We start from the raw sequence: 18,287 nt of genomic DNA on the forward strand, positions 1-18,287 counted from the left end.
GCTGAGACGCGCGAACTTCTTTACTTTAGTTGCCGAAATAGACACATCAGATGTACAATACACAGCACTAAAACCATGTTGACCACTGTTCCGACAGAAAGATGAGATTAACCTGAAGTTCGATATACCGTGGACTTGTAGTTCTTCCGAGGACTTCCAATGCTTGGTGACAGCTAGGAATTTTCACTGTTAACAAATGAATCCAACCTCAATAGGATATTAATTTCCAATGGATTGTAAGTTTAAATGAGCAAGCCACATTCTGGGGATGCAAGACACAAGACTCCCCGAAATAAGCGGTTTGAGGATACACTACATATTGATGTAATGTATCCTTAAACCGCTTTAGGTCCTAAAATCAGTTAATGCCAATCATAACTGGGAACAACTAGCGTTAGACAGGTCACAGTGGAGGTCTATGGTCCACAGTAATAATGGAAACTCGAGAAGAATACAGCGGCGGCCAGATCTGGTTGGTGACTATCCATGCCCAGAGTGTGGAAGGATCTGTAGGTCACGGTTGGGTCTCTTCGGTCACAGGAGGGCACACAGTCGCAATCAGCCCTAAGAAATTATGAATCTGTCCTTTTTTTTATGTCATTTTGTAGATTTATTCCCGGTAACGGGATACAGCAATGAATGAATGTTCAGAGATGGAATCTCGGCGACTATCGCACAGCATTCACAAATAAGGACCGACATCGAACATCCTGGATTAGAGGGATGCTGAAACACAAGAACAGAGGCTATTGTAATGAAGATAAATTTTTTTGCAGGAATGCACCCTCAGTTTAGAAAAATCTTTTTGTTTCGTTTCAAATCATTTTCATTTCGCGTTAATTTTTGAAGGGAATATTTTCAGGTTTCAGCTCAGGATTGCGACATCGTTCGGAACTGTAAACATTCCGCACCGTTTTTATTTCATTTTCAGTTCTGAAAAACGATATCGCACCGTACAGATAAGATAAATAGAAATAAGTCAAAATTAATGGTTGTATTCTGCTTTTCATCTGTAAGTAACAAATCTGTAGCGTACAATCGATCTGTCAGTGTCCGATTCATAGATTCATAAATAATGCAATTCTGGAAATGTTCCTGTAATTATCTTCCTTACAGTGTTGAACTACTTATCGTAAATAGTTACGGATTCCTGTAAGCTACAAATCACTAAAAACGTCAAGAATTGCAATTATCCTGTAGGCTTATGAAAAGTTACAGATTGTCTTACAGATTAAAGCAGAATACCACCATTAGACGCTGTTGCTACCCGATTCTGAATCTGGGATAGGAAACACCTTTTCGAGTGTGTTGAGCAGACTCGTTCCGACGAAAGTGTACGTTTATTTCTAACGGAGAATAAGCTTACCATCGTAGCAAAATTCATCGAATGATCAGTGTTTTAATCATAAACTCATATTAATAAGTATAAGCGGTCTATGCTTCTGCTAATTCTGTGCTTATTTATGGTTGAATTTGAAAATTGAAAATACGTCAAATCAAACTCTTCAGAGTTGGTTTTGTTTGAATAAAACATCAGTTTTGTAGTTGATAAAGATTTTCGTTTCTTGTTTGAATATGGAAAAGAGAAACAAACCAATATCGGTCGAACAAAAAGATATTTCAATAGAGTTAATGTGCTCCCATCCAAAACAGAAATTCTCGATAACTTTCTCTAGGCAAGACTCTATAGCTTTGTAGAAGAGTATGAGGATGAAGGGAGAGGTCTAGCTCTATCAGCTTGCCTGTGTGCTACAATCATATATCTATTATACCAATATTGATTACACGCGTTCTAGACTACGACAAAAAGTGAAGCCAAATCGTTGAGAGGAATCCACTTGTACGCATGCGCGAATTAGAAATTTGAAAATGACAATCGAGATATTGGTTAGTTTGTTTTCATATTTGACGTTGAATGATTGAATGAATTCGAATGATGATTTATTTCAAATCGTTGTACAAATTTTGAGAAGAATTTTATATGAGGCGAAAGTTAATGAATATTAAATTAATCGAGAATGTATTCGTTTTTTTCAACTTTCAGATGAATCAACGAAAAGAGAACAAACCAAATAAGTGCAAACTATTCACCCAATATTATTATGATTTGTGAAATAATAAGTGCCGAATAGGAATGGTCTATACTCAGTAAACTCAAGAGTTCGTGTTATATTACTGTTTCATACCAGTTTCAATATTGCGTGTACGTGTAAACATCAATATTATCTCACCTGAATTTCCTCTCTTGTAAATCTACTCAATACTTAATAAACCATATTTTTGGGTCAACATTTAATGTAATATGTAGTTATATTATGTATAAAAGTACAGAGTGCTCATTAAAAGAGCCATGCGTCAATAGAAGCAATACAATAAACAATTTGGCAATAAAAATATTTAGAAGATCAGAAACTGGTAGATATTAGTAACTACAGTTGAGCTTTATATATATATAGATGTCGATTTAGATGTTTCACTATTCCAGTGCTGAAAAAAACAATCATATAAATTGAACTAGAAATATTACCTCAACTCCCAACTGGATTTCAAGACAGTAACAGACTTATCTAGATACAATGTAGACAATATACGATGAGGAACAACCTAAAAAAATGTATTCACAGTCCTACAATTTTGTTGATTCAACATTACTTTTGTTTATCTCCGCACTCCGCAGGTTTTCTGTGGAAAACACATAATATTTCACTTTCGTTATGAATCCGATCGTCTAGTGTTGCAATATGATGAAGATTCATTAATTTTGACTTCTAATTATTAGAAATCAACGATGAAATACAAATCACTACGTAATGCAAACCTGAGTTTGAACCTGATTCAAACCAATATCAACATATTGTTAGGTTAAGGTCGAAAATATTCGAATGGTTGTGAATCAAAATCATTTCATTCCTGTCAATTCATAAAACCATATATCAGAAAGAGACAGAGCTAATCAGGTATTTTTATTCTTATTATTTCTCCACATTATCTATATAGAATATAATAGATATATGGCTACAATGGACCGCTTGGTTGCAGTAGCAGGTTTGGTTTGTCCTTTCAACACACCCAGCAATCAGTAATCAGTAAGCAACATAGCTTTGTGGAAGGATCTAACAAATAAATTGAATGGAACCCCAAGTTCAAAAAAAAGACTGAAGAGTAGAGGAAGCTATATAAAATACATCCTTGCTGAATATTTTCATATAATCTTAATGCAATTTTTTTAGAGTTAGCACGTCATTCAGTCAAGGACGAAAACTTAAAGGGCGCAGATCAATACACATTCTTCAAAAGCAGGTGGTGGACCTGCAATGGCAGATCTTTCATGGGCAGATGGAAAAATCGTAGGCATCATTGGTGCTACTGCCATAAGAGGCTTATTGGAAGTCGTAGAACCACAGGCGCAGGGAATTGTGTTGGAAATTGATGAAAAAGTGGAAACTGACCAAAAACAATAGAACACCAACCCTCTTAAGGCAACTCTGCAGAAAGACATTCTTCTCAATGATAATTCAGGAAATGTTGTTTCACGCTGAAAAAAAAATGGAAAATAGAAAAATCTTGCTATGCAGCGTTTGGATGAGGCTGTTGAACGGAAAACACAAACGATAGATCTACTCTATGAAAAAATTCGGATTAAAAAAGAATACGAATAAAAGCTTCTGATTATGGGACGAATGCCGCAGCAATGAAAAAAATAGCATCAGAACTGTGAGAAATGAAAGGGATGCTTTTGAAGAAAATGACCATTAGATAAACACAGATTTGTTTCATATCTGTTAATTGCTCGCAAATGAGTTTGCAATCAATTTCAGATGATTTCTTGATATTGAGCAATTGAACAGGTGAAAATGCTCTTACTTACCCCAACGGGCTTAAGATGAATTTCAGATGAATCTCCACTAGTTTGGTGACGGAAAGGGGGTTCAAAAGGGAAGGGAAACACGAAACCAACCCTCCTTCCGTACGTAGCTTCGTGGCACGATATAGGCGGATCGAGGACACAAAAAGCACTTCACTCAAAGTTGCTCAATATCACTATTGGTCATATAAAACAGATGATTTCACGACAATATAGACGACGAAATGGTGCGACAACTGCGGCGATATAAAAGAAGATTTTTTGATTTTAATCAAAACTTTCGTAGCGTCCAACGATGAAAATTGGTCATACGGTGACTGGTGAACGACGAAGAAGCTTGTTTTCGCCTCAATCGCTGTGGTTAGGCAACCCAACATTCTCGCTTTACTATCTGTGTTCTAGAATTTTGTTTTATAATTCATTATTAATATATGTTACTTACTTTTGGTTTACGCTTAAATCGAAAATTCAAAATTTTTATTAGGTATATTCCTAATTCTTCTACCCTCAGAGTTGACTCTTGCCATGGCGCCCGTTCCCCCCGCGTTATTCACATTGCCAATTGCATATATTCGATAATCTGGATCTTATAGATCATCCACTATTTCTGGATCTGGTTGTGGCATATTGTTTTCAAGACATATGTTGTGTAGTACAACACAGGAGTTAATTAGTTTTCCTGCCTTCTCCGGTATGTAATGGAGCACCCTGTGTTTCAATAAGCATCTGCTGCGCATCTTTAGTACCCCATTACACCTCTCAATCAAACAACAAGAGTTTTCTTCAGGTGTTGATTAAATTCATATTGGGGAGTACCTGGTTCAGGTGATATTTGGAATCAAAAGCCAGGGTCTCAATGGATATCCAGAGTCACCTTAAAAATAATTTTGAATGAAGTAAACAAACAACAGAAAATTTTCATAACGGTGGTGTTTTCTGTTTCACTGAGTAAGTAGAAAGAACTTCTTGTTCTCGAATAAAGATAACGAAAGATATACTGACACCTAGATTGATTCCAAATGAATGAATCATGAGTTGCCCCTGGATAACGGGCAATCACGTTCAATATCCTCAAACTACTGCTGCATATCTGAAAAGGAAATAATTCTATAAAAATAATATCACACAAGATGAAAATATTCACCGTACGTTCAAAGAATGGTATATTTTTCTGTTCACAAACAGGTATTCTCCTCTATCCCTAGACAATCAATCACTCCTTTCACACCAGGACACCCAAACTTTTGATTGAAACTGTGAAATAATAAATATCGATACATTTTTTCGGGAATTTACGAAATTGCGTATAGCTACACGGATATGGTGAAACTATATTTCATTCATATTTATTTTAGCAGTCGGTTGGCCATGAAATAATTTTCTCAAGTTTTTGTAACTAGAACGGAGTGAGGTTGGCACTCATGAAATGTCGTTAATGTCATAACGCCGTTGCCACAACTAATATCAATTTTTAATACGAAAATGCCGAAAGTGTTTGAAAAAAGAGAAGACAGGGTTTCAGGAAGTGCTATTTAAAATTCAGGTCCGCTCATTCAAATATATTCTGAAATCCACAATACGTCAGACGGTAGCGAACATATTTCAATGTAAGAGAATTTATATAATGTTTCATCTGAATCTAAACGACTTATATTTCAGTTGCATATATCCACAATCAGAAAGATTGTGAATGAAGAGGATGACAAAGAATTTCCTTCTATAGGGAGACCCAAAAAAGTGGTAGCGTTTGAGAATTTTTTGTTTGGATGAATTAATGCGAAAAATTTACTACAGGATTTTCGATGAATGTCATCGTAGAATAAGTTTTCGAAAATTGATTTTTCTATTTTTCATTTGACTTGTCATATACATTGTAAATGTCTTAAGGTATCTACCAATAAATACTTAATTATTATTATTATATCAATGTATTAAGATGAATAGCCACAAATACGCGCCAGTTGTCCTGTTAATTGTTTATTCATGTGAAATTTCTGTTCAAAGGTGGAGTTCATCTTGACTTGAAACTTCCTTCAATTCCTTTTACTTCCATTGAAGCAAGATGATTTTTGAAGAATTTAACATTCTTGTAATTATCTGTTAATTCCTCCGGGAGATACCCATTCCCAACCACTGCATCATATGCATTTCATCTTCGGGTTTATATTTTTGAAATCTACGACTGATGTAACGCATTCAAACTTTAACCAAAGAAGATAACGAACATTAACTCTCCTCAATCTAGTGCATATTATGATATCATACTTGTTACTGCAATGCTCAGTTCATATTGCGTTTGTTAATTTTCAGTTATTTCTATTCGAATCTTAGGTTCTCAAATGAGCGCTTAATCAATAGACGCGAATTTCAATTTAGTGTAAATAAGGAAAAACATGTTGGGGGAATTTCGCTTGACTGGCATGTGTGCGGACCGCCGATAAGGTGAAAGAAAGAATTCCTCTCGAGTGAAGGAAGAAAGTACGGGTTAATTTCTCAGTGTGTGAAATATAACACAGTTTTCTGTGTGTGTCTAGACAATCAATATTGGAAATATCACAGGAATAAAGGAGAACGTTCTCTTGGAATCACATCCCTTGGACATAAGGTACAGAGTTCTTCCAACAAACTTTTTTTTTATTTTCTCTTTGTCGATATTAATTTATTTTTATCCTGAGTTATCGTAACAATACTGATCTCTTGTATTTTCCATGCAAATAACTAAATTTGGCACGCCTTCAATCAGTTTGTATAAACTTCAATTATGTTCGTCACATATTTTCCGAAGAGATTCTACATTGTGATAAAATACGTAATAACAGAAACTTTTACGTAGAACGGGCAACGTAGCGTTGATTTAAAACCGAAAAATTTTTTGATAAGCGTCATAACCTCATATTTTCGTACTATATAGAGTGAAATGTGTCAAATTCCCATGGCCAACCGACTGCTAAAATAAAAGTGAATGGAGTATATAAAATATATGTATGAAAATAGAATGCTTCGTATAAAATTATGATAAACTTAATTTTCACGAAGAATTTCACACTCTCTGATTCCACAGGGAAATTTGACATATTTATTGAAAATTTCATTGAAATTGAGAGCAGCAGAAACCTCTTCACAGAATCTGCTAACAGAAGAATGACTGATTCCTACCCAAACATTTGCTCCAATATCCATTTGACAGGGAAGCTGTCAATAATTTCAGTGCCACTAGTACCTATGATATCGATAAAAATACCTACATAATATCACTCATGAAAAAAGAACTCTCACCTGTGTCGATTTTTGTTTCGAGGGGGACCAAATTCATAACTATATCACTTCAACCCTTAGTGTTAGAACACCAACCCTTAAATTTTGAATAGAAAAGATAAGGTGAGTGATCATTTGAAAGGCCTTTTCATCCTGAATTCAGCGTATTAATTTTTTTTTCATTTAATGCATTCGTTTTCGAGATATTCAATTCTGAATTTCGTACAGTACCAGTCATTCCGCTAACCATGCTATGTGAAATCATCAATTATTTGACTACTTCATTCTGTGGTTACGATGGTAACCGTTAATTGTCAAGATTAGACATAGAAATAATTATTATTGGTAATTACTTCGTTCAACAATTAAGATGAACATGGTTTATTTTTTGGCAGAAAGAATTGAAATTATTTCTTCATTCTTCAAAAATAACGAATGCGGGAATCGTAGAGCAGATTTATCCAATCGGTTGCACCCTGACAAGCACGTCTGCAAAAAGTACGTTTGATAACTTGTAAAAAAATTTCAGGAAACTGGATCAGTGCCCAATGAGATGAAAAATCCCAACCGTGAAATCCTGGTGCTCTACAAGGAGGAGAGTTTCGAGTAGGAGGAAAAAGCTCCGCCAAAACCGAGGAAAGATACCCGCTTTGTTGGAGGTGTGGCTATCCCGGCTACGACCGCCGCACATCCCCAAGAACCACAGTAAGCTTCAGTTCTCGGTGTGCAGTGGTTGGAATCCTTTCCAGGAGATGTGGGTGTCCAAATCCTATGAACCTGACCGGAAAGGAGGAGCAGGCAACGCACCATATCCCAGGGTGTCCAGTGCGACTCAATCAGAGAGACGGCGCCAGGATTCACGACGTGGAATTCAGAATAAATCTTGTTATTAAATAATGTGGAAATAATTGTTTTTTTTTTCTGTTCCTTTCATTACTGTTTGTTTTCAGAACTGCCTGAAAAGAGGAAACTCGAATTTTGTTGGGATCAGTGGGCCAATATGTTGGTTTGCCTGATGAAATTACCCCATAATTTTTGTACATAATAATTTTTATTACGTTGCGTCCTTTTGGATTTTAGCATATTGGATTCTACTCGAAACAATATAACAAAAAATTTGATGCGTAATGACTTGATAACAAGGAAGGATATCGATAATATTAAAACTTCTTTCAATATCAACATCGAAGATGGGTGCAGAAATAAGAATGATGCTGTGAAGGTGCCACTTAAAGTAAAAGAATGTGCTTAACAAGAGTAAAATCCTATCCTCTATTTCAAAATGCAGAAAGAAGAAGCAAAATCCACATTACTTGATGAGAAAGACTTCTGTTTAATGAACTGTATATGAATAAAGTGCAGGTGTAATTATTTCAGAAGTTTGGGAGGAACTTTATTGGTGTTGATGGTCTTAATAGCCATGATTTTGAAATGACAACAGTTCTTGTATTAGATGAGTCCAAAAAAGGTTTTCTAGTAGCATTCCTATTCTCAAACAGAAAAGATACATATATATATCTATATATATTTATGAACGTTTTTTCCTAAAAATTGAAACTGTATTATGGGTTACAGACAGTGCTTGACATTTAGGTCAGACATAACAACTGTTTATTTCAATGCATCGATAAAAGTAATGGTTCCAGTTTTAAGAAAACTTTTCTGCTCTTGACACATTGATAGAGCATGGTAACAAAATCTTGACAAGATAAGTGAACGGACTGGACATTTAAAACACTAAAATATTTACAATTAGAATTGAATTCTGATACATCTGAAAACGGATTTTCTAAATATTTTATCTGCTGAAAAGTCTACTGTAAATATTTATATATTTATTCGAAGAACCATTATTACTCGAATAGACGAAAGTGGGCATATTGCTATAGGAGTAACCGTAGAATAAATACCAATATGTTGTAATGAGGGTCAATTTTTCACCCAGAAATCCACCCCCATTTTAGAAGAATTTTTTAGTTTTGAATAAGTTTTATTTAATTTTATTTGATAAGTTCAATGAGTTTCATTTAATTTCAATTATATTAATATTATTATTATATTGATCATAGACATAGAGAAATGGACTGAGCAATGTCAGCATGAAAATGTCTTTTTTATAGAAAGAGAGAAATGATCGTCGGGCATTTACCTGTCTCTTTTTTGTTCACATAGAGGTGAGTGTGGACCAATCAAAATTCTAGAAAAAGAAAACTGCATGCTAGACGAGCGTTTCTCTCTGTCACTTTTTTTGATCGTATTTCATGCATAGATATAAAGGGAAGGCACAGTCCATGTCTATGATTAGAATAAACAGCAATTTTCGTGTGATTATTCCAATTTAAGTATTCAAATTCGAATAAAATCCTGAAAAGATCCAAACAGAATTTCTGAAAACTTCAGAATTATGAATGATATCAGAATCGTCTCAGAATTGAACTGCGATTAAAGCTATTGTACACATTTGAACTTACCATACTTCATCAGAAAGACCTGATGATACTTGGAAATGAGACTGAATGTAGATAATCAGTCTTTATACTCTAATGGAAAGCCAATTTCAAAGTACTTACTTCTTTTACTTATATTTGGTTGATGGAAAATCATAGATATACTAACCTAACATGGATGAGCCCTCCCATATTCGAGCTATGGAAGAATGTGTTGCCGAGAGAGATAGAGCTAGTAGTGGCAAAAAGCCCGCAATTTCCATTTAAAAAGCATTGACTGAGTATGTTATTTGTGCGTTTTTTATGGCAATACTAGGAGCAAACATGAAAATATTGGGCGCATGCATTGCCTGAATGATTATTTGTTTTTATAGCTACAAAAATTCATGAATATGAAAATTCAAGGAACTTCGCGGGAAGAAAAATATGAATCCTATTGCGATCGCAGTAATGGTTTATTTAATGAATTTAAATGAATACAGAGTTTTTCAAATTTCAATACAATAAGGTTAGGGGTTAATTCCCTTGGGAATTTTTAGGCAAAAAGTTCATATAAACATAGGACCTCAAACGTGAGCTGTGCGGTTTTAAAAGTTTTGTTTTGGGTTTTACCAGGGAAGTTAAATATTGACGGCACTGATCCTACTTTTAAATTTTTATTGCCATGAACAGAAAATAGTCCTCCTCAATGGGAATGAAATTTTTCTTTATACCGCCAGTTTGTAAAGTTTATGGCTGCACAAGATTTAACCATTATGTATTAATGTTATTTAAACACTTTCATTTCAAAACACTCGGGAAAATCGCACAAAAAGCACTACAACAGCAAACTAAACACTCGTAAACAACGCTTTTAGCGAGCTTTTTGCCACTACTAGCTCTATCTTTCTCTAGGCAACACGTTTCTCTTTCCTTTACCGCTTCCATTTTAAGTTATAATTTCTATGTGGAAAATACAATCGACAACTTACACTTGTCATTATTCACGCGTAGAAAATTTATTTTGAACCATCAAGTTCGATGGGCCCTTCCACGAGATCACCGACTTTTTTTTCTACGAAATTCTATGCATGAATGATATTTTACATTATTTTCATATAATAACTACTGAATTGTTTCTATTTTCATTTTAAAATACCTTACATTACTTCTCCACATCATATTTCTGCTTGTTGGCGTTTTACCGTATTTAATATACGTAGAGCTAGTGTGGACTGTATTTTTAGATGTTGCGAAAGCAGACACAAGCACAGATTTCAAATCAGTAAGAGACTGAACATAAAATGTCTTACCGACAGCCAATGGTGTTGGGGGCTTCCTTGAACTTTCAAGCCGGGAGGGATCCCTCAAATATGACCAGTCACTTTCCATACACTGGACACTGGACGAATTCTGAATGCTTCAATTGAAGCTAACTAACTCTAAGGCACTGTCTCTATCAGTTACTAACAATTTGTTCAGATGAATGCGTTTTTCACACAAGTTAAACGAAAAATATCGAATAAGCGAAATCACTGTTTGATTTATCAAAAAATGCGGAAGATGTAATAACCATCGAAATGCACACTGGTGTAGTTTCTTGAGTCAACTGTTCTTTTCACAGTCTAACACCACAAAAAAAGGGTTTCATTACATATGGATGCGTGTTTTTCCAAAATGAGACATTTATAGTTCAGCAACTCACATTGCGAAAAACTGTATTGTGGGTTGCGGACACACAACTGCTCAAATCATGACTTCTCAAATAGGTTTGTAATATACAGGGTGTTTCATCATAAACTGGACAAACTCATATGACGTGTAGAGAACATCGGGAGAATCATTTTTTTCTTATGAAATATTTCCCGTTTTCGAAGCATAAGGGAGATACACGGTGTTTAATGTCATTTTCGAGCGTTATTATATTGAGTGTGGTCGGTTATGTATAAGACTGGAAGTAATGGTTTCTTGTCATATCGTAGTATTTTTGGATGCTTCATTCAGAAATGGTGTAGAGCACCGAAAAAAAAATTAGAAAATGGCGGAAAACCTGCAATGTTCGTGATTTTTTTTTTCGGTTGCCAAATTGATTTTCATTTCCTAAATTAACACAATTTTTAAAGGATATCTGTGAAAATTTTTTTTCAGAAATCGAACACAACTTTTTTTTTACATGTCTACAGCGAAAAAAAAAATTTCACTCGAAATTGATGAAATTTTTCACGATTGTACTTACTTTCATACCTAACACGAATATCAAAACAGAATCGAAAAATATCGAACGGTTTCGTTTTTACAGCCATTCAAATGTCCCGTTCGAATATCTGAAATAATAAAAAAACATGACACAGCTTGTGTTCTTAGGCCCATAATTTTTGAATTTGTATGTCGAAACATTCCAGATTGCAAAATGAATTTAAAAAAATCAGTGAAACTTCATTGAGAGTCGAACTCCCTACTCTGAGTTAAGTATTAATGTGAAATATGAGTCTGTTCTAAGGTTCTGAGTATACATATTAATTTTCGTTGCCGAGCAACAGTAGCTGATAGAATTTGACAGGGTATTTGAATTTTACTGAATAATTCGAGTATATTGAAACGATTTGTATGCAAACGAAAATGAAATATTCACTTTTAGAAAAAAATGATATGGTTCAGGCTTATTATGAAGCGAATTCCTCAGGGAGAAAAGCAAGGGAAATTTACGCTCGCAGATTTCCAAGCCGAAACGTTCCTAATTTTAAAACTTTCATAGAAACAGTGCGTAAATTACGTGAAGAAGGTATTCTTTACCGCAAGAAGAAGGAAACAATCCGAAATAACGAAGAACGTATCCTGGATTTAGTGAGTGAAAATCCGATGGTATCAACGAGAACTCTAACAAATCATCCAAGTGTGAATAAGAGTAAATCCACTGTATGGAGAGTTTTGAAAAGAAATCGCTACCATCCGTACCATTTCCATTCATGTCAAACCTTAGAAGAAGGTGATTTTGAGAAGAGGAAAGAATTCTGTGAATTTATTTTAAGAAGGACACGTGAGAATAGGAATTTCCTACGTCTCATACTGTTTACGGATGAAGCAACATTTCACAGAGATGGTTTCTTCAACAAAAAAAATAATATAATATGGCAAAGGGAAAATCCACATGCAACAGTAGCAAAAAATAGCCAGAAGAGATTTTCTGTCAATGTTTGGGCGGGAATGAAGGATGGATTCATTATAGGACCGTACATTCTTCCTGAAACATTGACTGGAAATGGCTATAATCAATTTTTGAGGGAAACTCTGCCCGATCTATTGGAAGATATTCCTTTGAGTCACTTTCAAGGAATATGGTACCAGCATGATGGTTGCCCTGCTCACACAGTGAGGAGTGTACGAGAATTTTTAGACTCTCAATACCCTCGCCGATGGATCGGCCGATTGGGACCTGTCGCATGGCCTCCTCGTTCTCCAGATCTTACACCTATGGATTTTTATTTCTGGGGTCATATGAAGAGTCTTGTTTATGATAAGCGAGCTCCAGTGACTTCGAGAGAAGAACTGATTCAAAGAATCGAATCAGCCGCCGAAGAGATTCGCCGAAACCCGGAAATGGTTCGTTCAGCGGTGGATAGTGTGGCGAAAAGGGCGAGAAAGTGTATCCTGAAAAATGGCAATATTTTTGAGAACGAATTATGAATAAATTTTATACTAATAGGTTTTTTTTTGTTGCGTTATTGAAATTGTGGAATTATTCGTAGAAATTTCCGCAATAATGCCATGCCATTAATATCTGGGGTACAGTATTAACCGCCAATACAGTATTAACCGCCAATTTCTACTCAAACTGCATAAATTGGTTTCAAGATAGTTGCAATATTATATTCAGTTAAATTCAAATACTCTGTCAAATTCTATGAGCTGCCATTGCTTGGCAACGAAAATTAAAAACCTTTGAACAGTCTCAATTCAGATTCCACATTTATTTTAATAGTTCGACTCTCAATGAAGTTTCACTGATTTTTTTTAAATTCATTTTATAATCTGAAATGTTTCGACATACAAATTCAAAAATTATAGGCCTAAGAACAGAAGCTGTGTCATGTTTTTTTATTATTTCAGATATTCGAACGGGACATTTGAATGGCTGTAAAAACGAAACCGTTTGATATTTTTCGATTCTGTTTTGATATTCGTGTTAGGTATGAAAGTAAGTACAATCGTGAAAAATTTCATCAATTTCGAGTGAAATTTTTTTTTCGCTGTAGACATGTAAAAAAAAAGTTGTGTTCGATTTCTGAAAAAATTTTTTCACAGATATCCTTTAAAAATTGTGTTAATTTAGGAAATGAAAATCAATTTGGCAACCGAAAAAAAAAATCACGAACATTGCAGGTTTTCCGCCATTTTGTGATTTTTTTTTTCGGTGCTCTACACCATTTCTGAATGAAGCATCCAAAAATACTACGATATGACAAGAAACCATTACTTCCAGTCTTATACATAACCGACCACACTCAATATAATAACGCTCGAAAATGACATTAAACACCATGTATCTCCCTTATGCTTCGAAAACGGGAAATATTTCATAAGAAAAAAATGATTCTCCCGATGTTCTCTACACGTCATATGAGTTTGTCCAGTTTATGATGAAACACCCTGTATATGCAGAGTAATATATGCATTCCAGAAAATAAAAATTATAGAACGTCATAAATGAACTAGGCTGATTGCATAGAATTGAATGAACCACCTGAATGCAGTTCTATCAATTTTATCATTTCGTTTGGAAATTGTTCAGTGTTCTATGATCTTGTCGGATAATATTGTGAATTAGAATTAAGAGCAATTTTTGGGTGATTATTTCAATATAAGTATTCAAATTGAAATATTATCCTGAAAGTATCCAAACAAAATCCATATTTTGGAGATGTCTGGTGAAAATAACGCAAATTCGATAACTACAGGCAATATACTTTATAGTGTACTTCGTGTCTACATTTTTTTGCAGTAAATTCGAGTGTTTCTAGTAAGTTCATTGTTTTCAGTATATATGAGGTAAACCAGAAATGAGTTCCATTAAAGCCATACAGAAGATGACGATTCATGTAAGCTCTGTTCGCAGTGCAATTCTTAAACGGTTCTGATATCAATGGAAAATCAAAATTTCCATCAATGCAAAAATAGCAAAAGAATTCTGTATCACCTACAAACAGCGGATCCTTCTTTGTGCATTGGTGGAAATGCGAAATCCCAGATTGACATGTGAACTTAGCCATAACTACTCTAAGGCCCGGTACTTTCACGTGCGAATAAATAAATTTATTCGATAGATAAGTCCTATTCATAGAATAAGTAAAAATGCTGTCTTTTCAGTTTCAGATAGTGTTATTCATCGAATGAATCTGTCATTGAAACTTAATAATAAGAGATTATTTGTCCGTCCCAGGCATTGAGGTAATCCAATATGCGGATGATACCACAATAATATTGTCTGGAAAATCCTTTAAAGACGCCTTTGAAAAAATGACCCAGGCACTAGCATTGATTGAGCAATGGACTCAGAGTAGGGGACTCACTGTTTCGGCAGAGAAGTCTGCTGCTATGTGCTTCCACAAGAGAAAAACTTTGGTCAATCTCCGTACGCTTCAACTTTCTTCTAGTACAATCCCCTGGAAAACCTCCACCAAATGCCTTGGAGTAACCTTACATGTCAATATGAACTGGTCCCTTCATATCGAAAACATGTGTTCGAAAGCCAACCGAAACATTAACGTCATGAAAGCCCTATGTCGTACATGGTGGGGTTCACACCCTCAAACCATGTTAACTATCTACAAAGCCATAGTTCTTACCTTTCTTGACTATGGGTCTATTTTCTTGGGAAGATGTACCAATCTCTTCATAAACTTTTTAGGGTTTTCACTCCCAATCTCTGAAACAAAATCAATTAAAAATGAAATCAACGATTAGCTCCTGCGTAAATTCTTGCACTAATTTGTCAGGGGCAAATTAACTAGAAAAAATTGTTGCCTGACAATGAACTCAAAATAAATAACGTTGAAATTATAATTCATTAACGTTTCGGAGTCTATGTCAGACTCCTTCATCAGACGAAAAATCTATTTTTCAGAAATTCTTCTGAGTTGTGGCTTTTGTTTGACATTAATTGTCAACACACAGAAACAGAGACTGCAAAGAAACGTTGATTCATTTAATTTTGAAATTACCGGATGACAGTTCCTTCTTCAGTAAATTGATCCAAATATGATCTATTCCTACTGATAGGGTCCAGTTTTCTGCCATCCGGGTGGCTTTGGGATACATGAAGTCCACCCCTATAAATGTCCTTCTTGCTGAGAGTAAACAACTTCCTCTTTCCCACCATCGTATCTGGTTGGCTGCCAAATTTGTTTCTAGGGTAGCTAGAATATCTCCTAACCCCCTCCTCCAAAAGATGTCACTGCTGTCATCTTGGCGCCATGCATGGGGTGGTCGAAGTGGGCGCGTCCCCTCGTACTTCTCCATCTCATCCGCTGAACTCCTTGCGATCGATAAAGCTCTGTCTATAGTTGAAGAAACGTTTAACAATAATACTATCATCATTTCAGACTCCAAGTCCGCCCTTGAAAAGATGAAAAACTGGCTCCCCCACTCCAATAATGATACTATAACCCTTTCAATCCGAAACCGACTTTCTACACTCTCTCAGTCCGACCGTAATATTGAATTCGTCTGGGTTCCCAGCCATACAAACATTTCAGGCAATGATCATGCAGACCGTTTGGCTAAGGAAGGTAGCAAACTCCCTAGTCCCCTTCCTATCAAAGGAGACATAAGAGAACATTGGCCCTCATTTAAACGAAACATATGGGAGAAGTGGAGGTCGGAATGGAAACGATCTTCTCTCCTTAGGGGTCATCTCTACTCTACCATGATTAACATGACCCACTTCCATAAAAAACCATGGTTCCATTCAATTGATCTCCCTAGAGGCAATCTGACAACAATGAATAGACTCAGGGCAAACCACTGCTGTTCACCTGCCCACTTAGCTAAGATCCAGGTCAAAGACAGTGACCTTTGTGAATGTGGAGAGAGAGGAGATTTGCAGCACATTTTCTTTTCATGCTCTCTCAAAGATCATGAATGCAGGAAACTATATGACGACCTTTCTAAAGTATGCGCTAAAATGCCTTTTCCTCTTAACATCCAAGATTTGATATTCTCTAAAAATCTGTTGGTATACAAATCACTCTTCGGTTTTTTGAATTCTTGTGGATATAAGTTGTGATATGTGGATTTCCGTGAAGCTAACACTATGTATCCTTTCTGTTTCCTAAGTGATGTCTTATGTGTCACCCCTCCTTATCCGAAGCTGAAACTTACCTCTGTACTATATAAAATATAATAAATAAAAGTCTTTATCTATCACCTTTTGAAATTATATTAAAATATTAAGCACTTTGAAGATTGAAGTGTTCAATGTGTAGATGGCCCCGCTGCCAAGCACAATAAAAGAAGAAGAAGAAGAAGATTATTTGTCATAGATCGAATATTGTTGATGTATGGTTATTCTTTTCGTGATATTCACGAAATATTTGCTTTCTAGTTGAAATTATGACAATTTCTACAATTCGGTGTCTTATTTTACATTAAACAGTGAAAAGTAATATACCGTGCTTTCAAAGAAATAATTTCATCTGAAAGCGCCATCTGATTGTCAATTGTGTGCAACACAGGCCAAAACGTAGTCGGTTTTTAGTACTAGCGATATGAGGCTGTTTCCTATCTTCCTAACTCTATAATCTTTGGCTAATCCAGTTGTAAGAAATGCAGCGAAAAATTGACAGTTGTCTTTAAAGCGAATGCGCGACATTAGTTCATTTCAACTCGAACGTTGCCTAGACTTTCCTTCCTTATGTCAGTCGAATTGTTTATTTGGTATAAATGAGAAATAAACACTTTTCATTCGGTAAAAGAACTTATTTTTCTATTCATACAGGTCTACTTGTCGGTATTGAACACATGCATGCATGACTAATTGTGTTTATATATTTATATATCAGTACAATGATGTTGCAGGTTTCAATGAAAATATATCTCGGAGGTAACGTGTTATAAGTCCAAATCTAAATTTGTTGATAGAGCTATTATTGAGTATTCATTGATTGTTTGACCAAACCGTGAATTGGCTGAAGATTGGAGTTTTATAGCGGATTCCATTGTAACAACTGATGCTTACTAAATATCTGGAACTCACAACAAAAATTCCAGAAGATCTGAACTTAACATCACCAATGCAATTCGATATTATCGCAGATTCCATTAGATGAGCAGGTACCTAAGCATTGAGTGCATATTATAAACTCCTTTCAACAATTTTGAAATATCCTGATCTAGTGCAATACTGCTATATACCATCAATGGAATGCGCTATCAGTGGAACTCGAGAATTCATTCAAGAAAAGTACACAAGTACATTTCAGAAAATGTGACTAAAACTCCTTACTTCCGACTTCCGAGCAGATCGTGCAACAGTGAAAAATCAAATGACTGAAAGAAAACGCGTTGTTGTCCGACATACCTTCGTTAGATGAATTGTCGCCTTTTCATAAGATTCGATCGACAGAATATTCAGAAACTCGGCAACGTTCTACTAGAAAATAAACTAATGATGCGCATTCGTATTAACGACCACTGTCAATTTTTTGCCGCATTTCTACGGGATTAGCATTATAGAGTAATAATAT

The 18,287-nt window shown here is 35.3% G+C and overlaps 1 protein-coding gene across 2 annotated transcripts in view; it reads left to right on the forward strand.

Moving 5' to 3' along the window:
• The first annotated feature begins 5,949 nt into the window (after nucleotides 1-5,949).
• Nucleotides 5,950-18,287, forward strand: part of LOC123321460 (ankyrin-1-like) — a 72,582-nt gene continuing 60,244 nt past the window's right edge. Inside the window, exons 1-2 of one of the 2 annotated variants that reach the window (XR_006538863.1) lie at nucleotides 5,950-6,470; nucleotides 7,650-8,439. The gene's annotated coding sequence lies outside the window, so the exon portion shown is untranslated. Of the gene's footprint in view, nucleotides 6,471-7,649; nucleotides 8,440-18,287 lie in introns of those variants that run through there. The other variant, XM_044909074.1, reaches the window with a different exon arrangement.

The sequence above is a fragment of the Coccinella septempunctata genome, chromosome X (genome assembly GCF_907165205.1).
Source record: "Coccinella septempunctata chromosome X, icCocSept1.1, whole genome shotgun sequence".
Taxonomy (NCBI): domain Eukaryota; kingdom Metazoa; phylum Arthropoda; class Insecta; order Coleoptera; family Coccinellidae; genus Coccinella; species Coccinella septempunctata.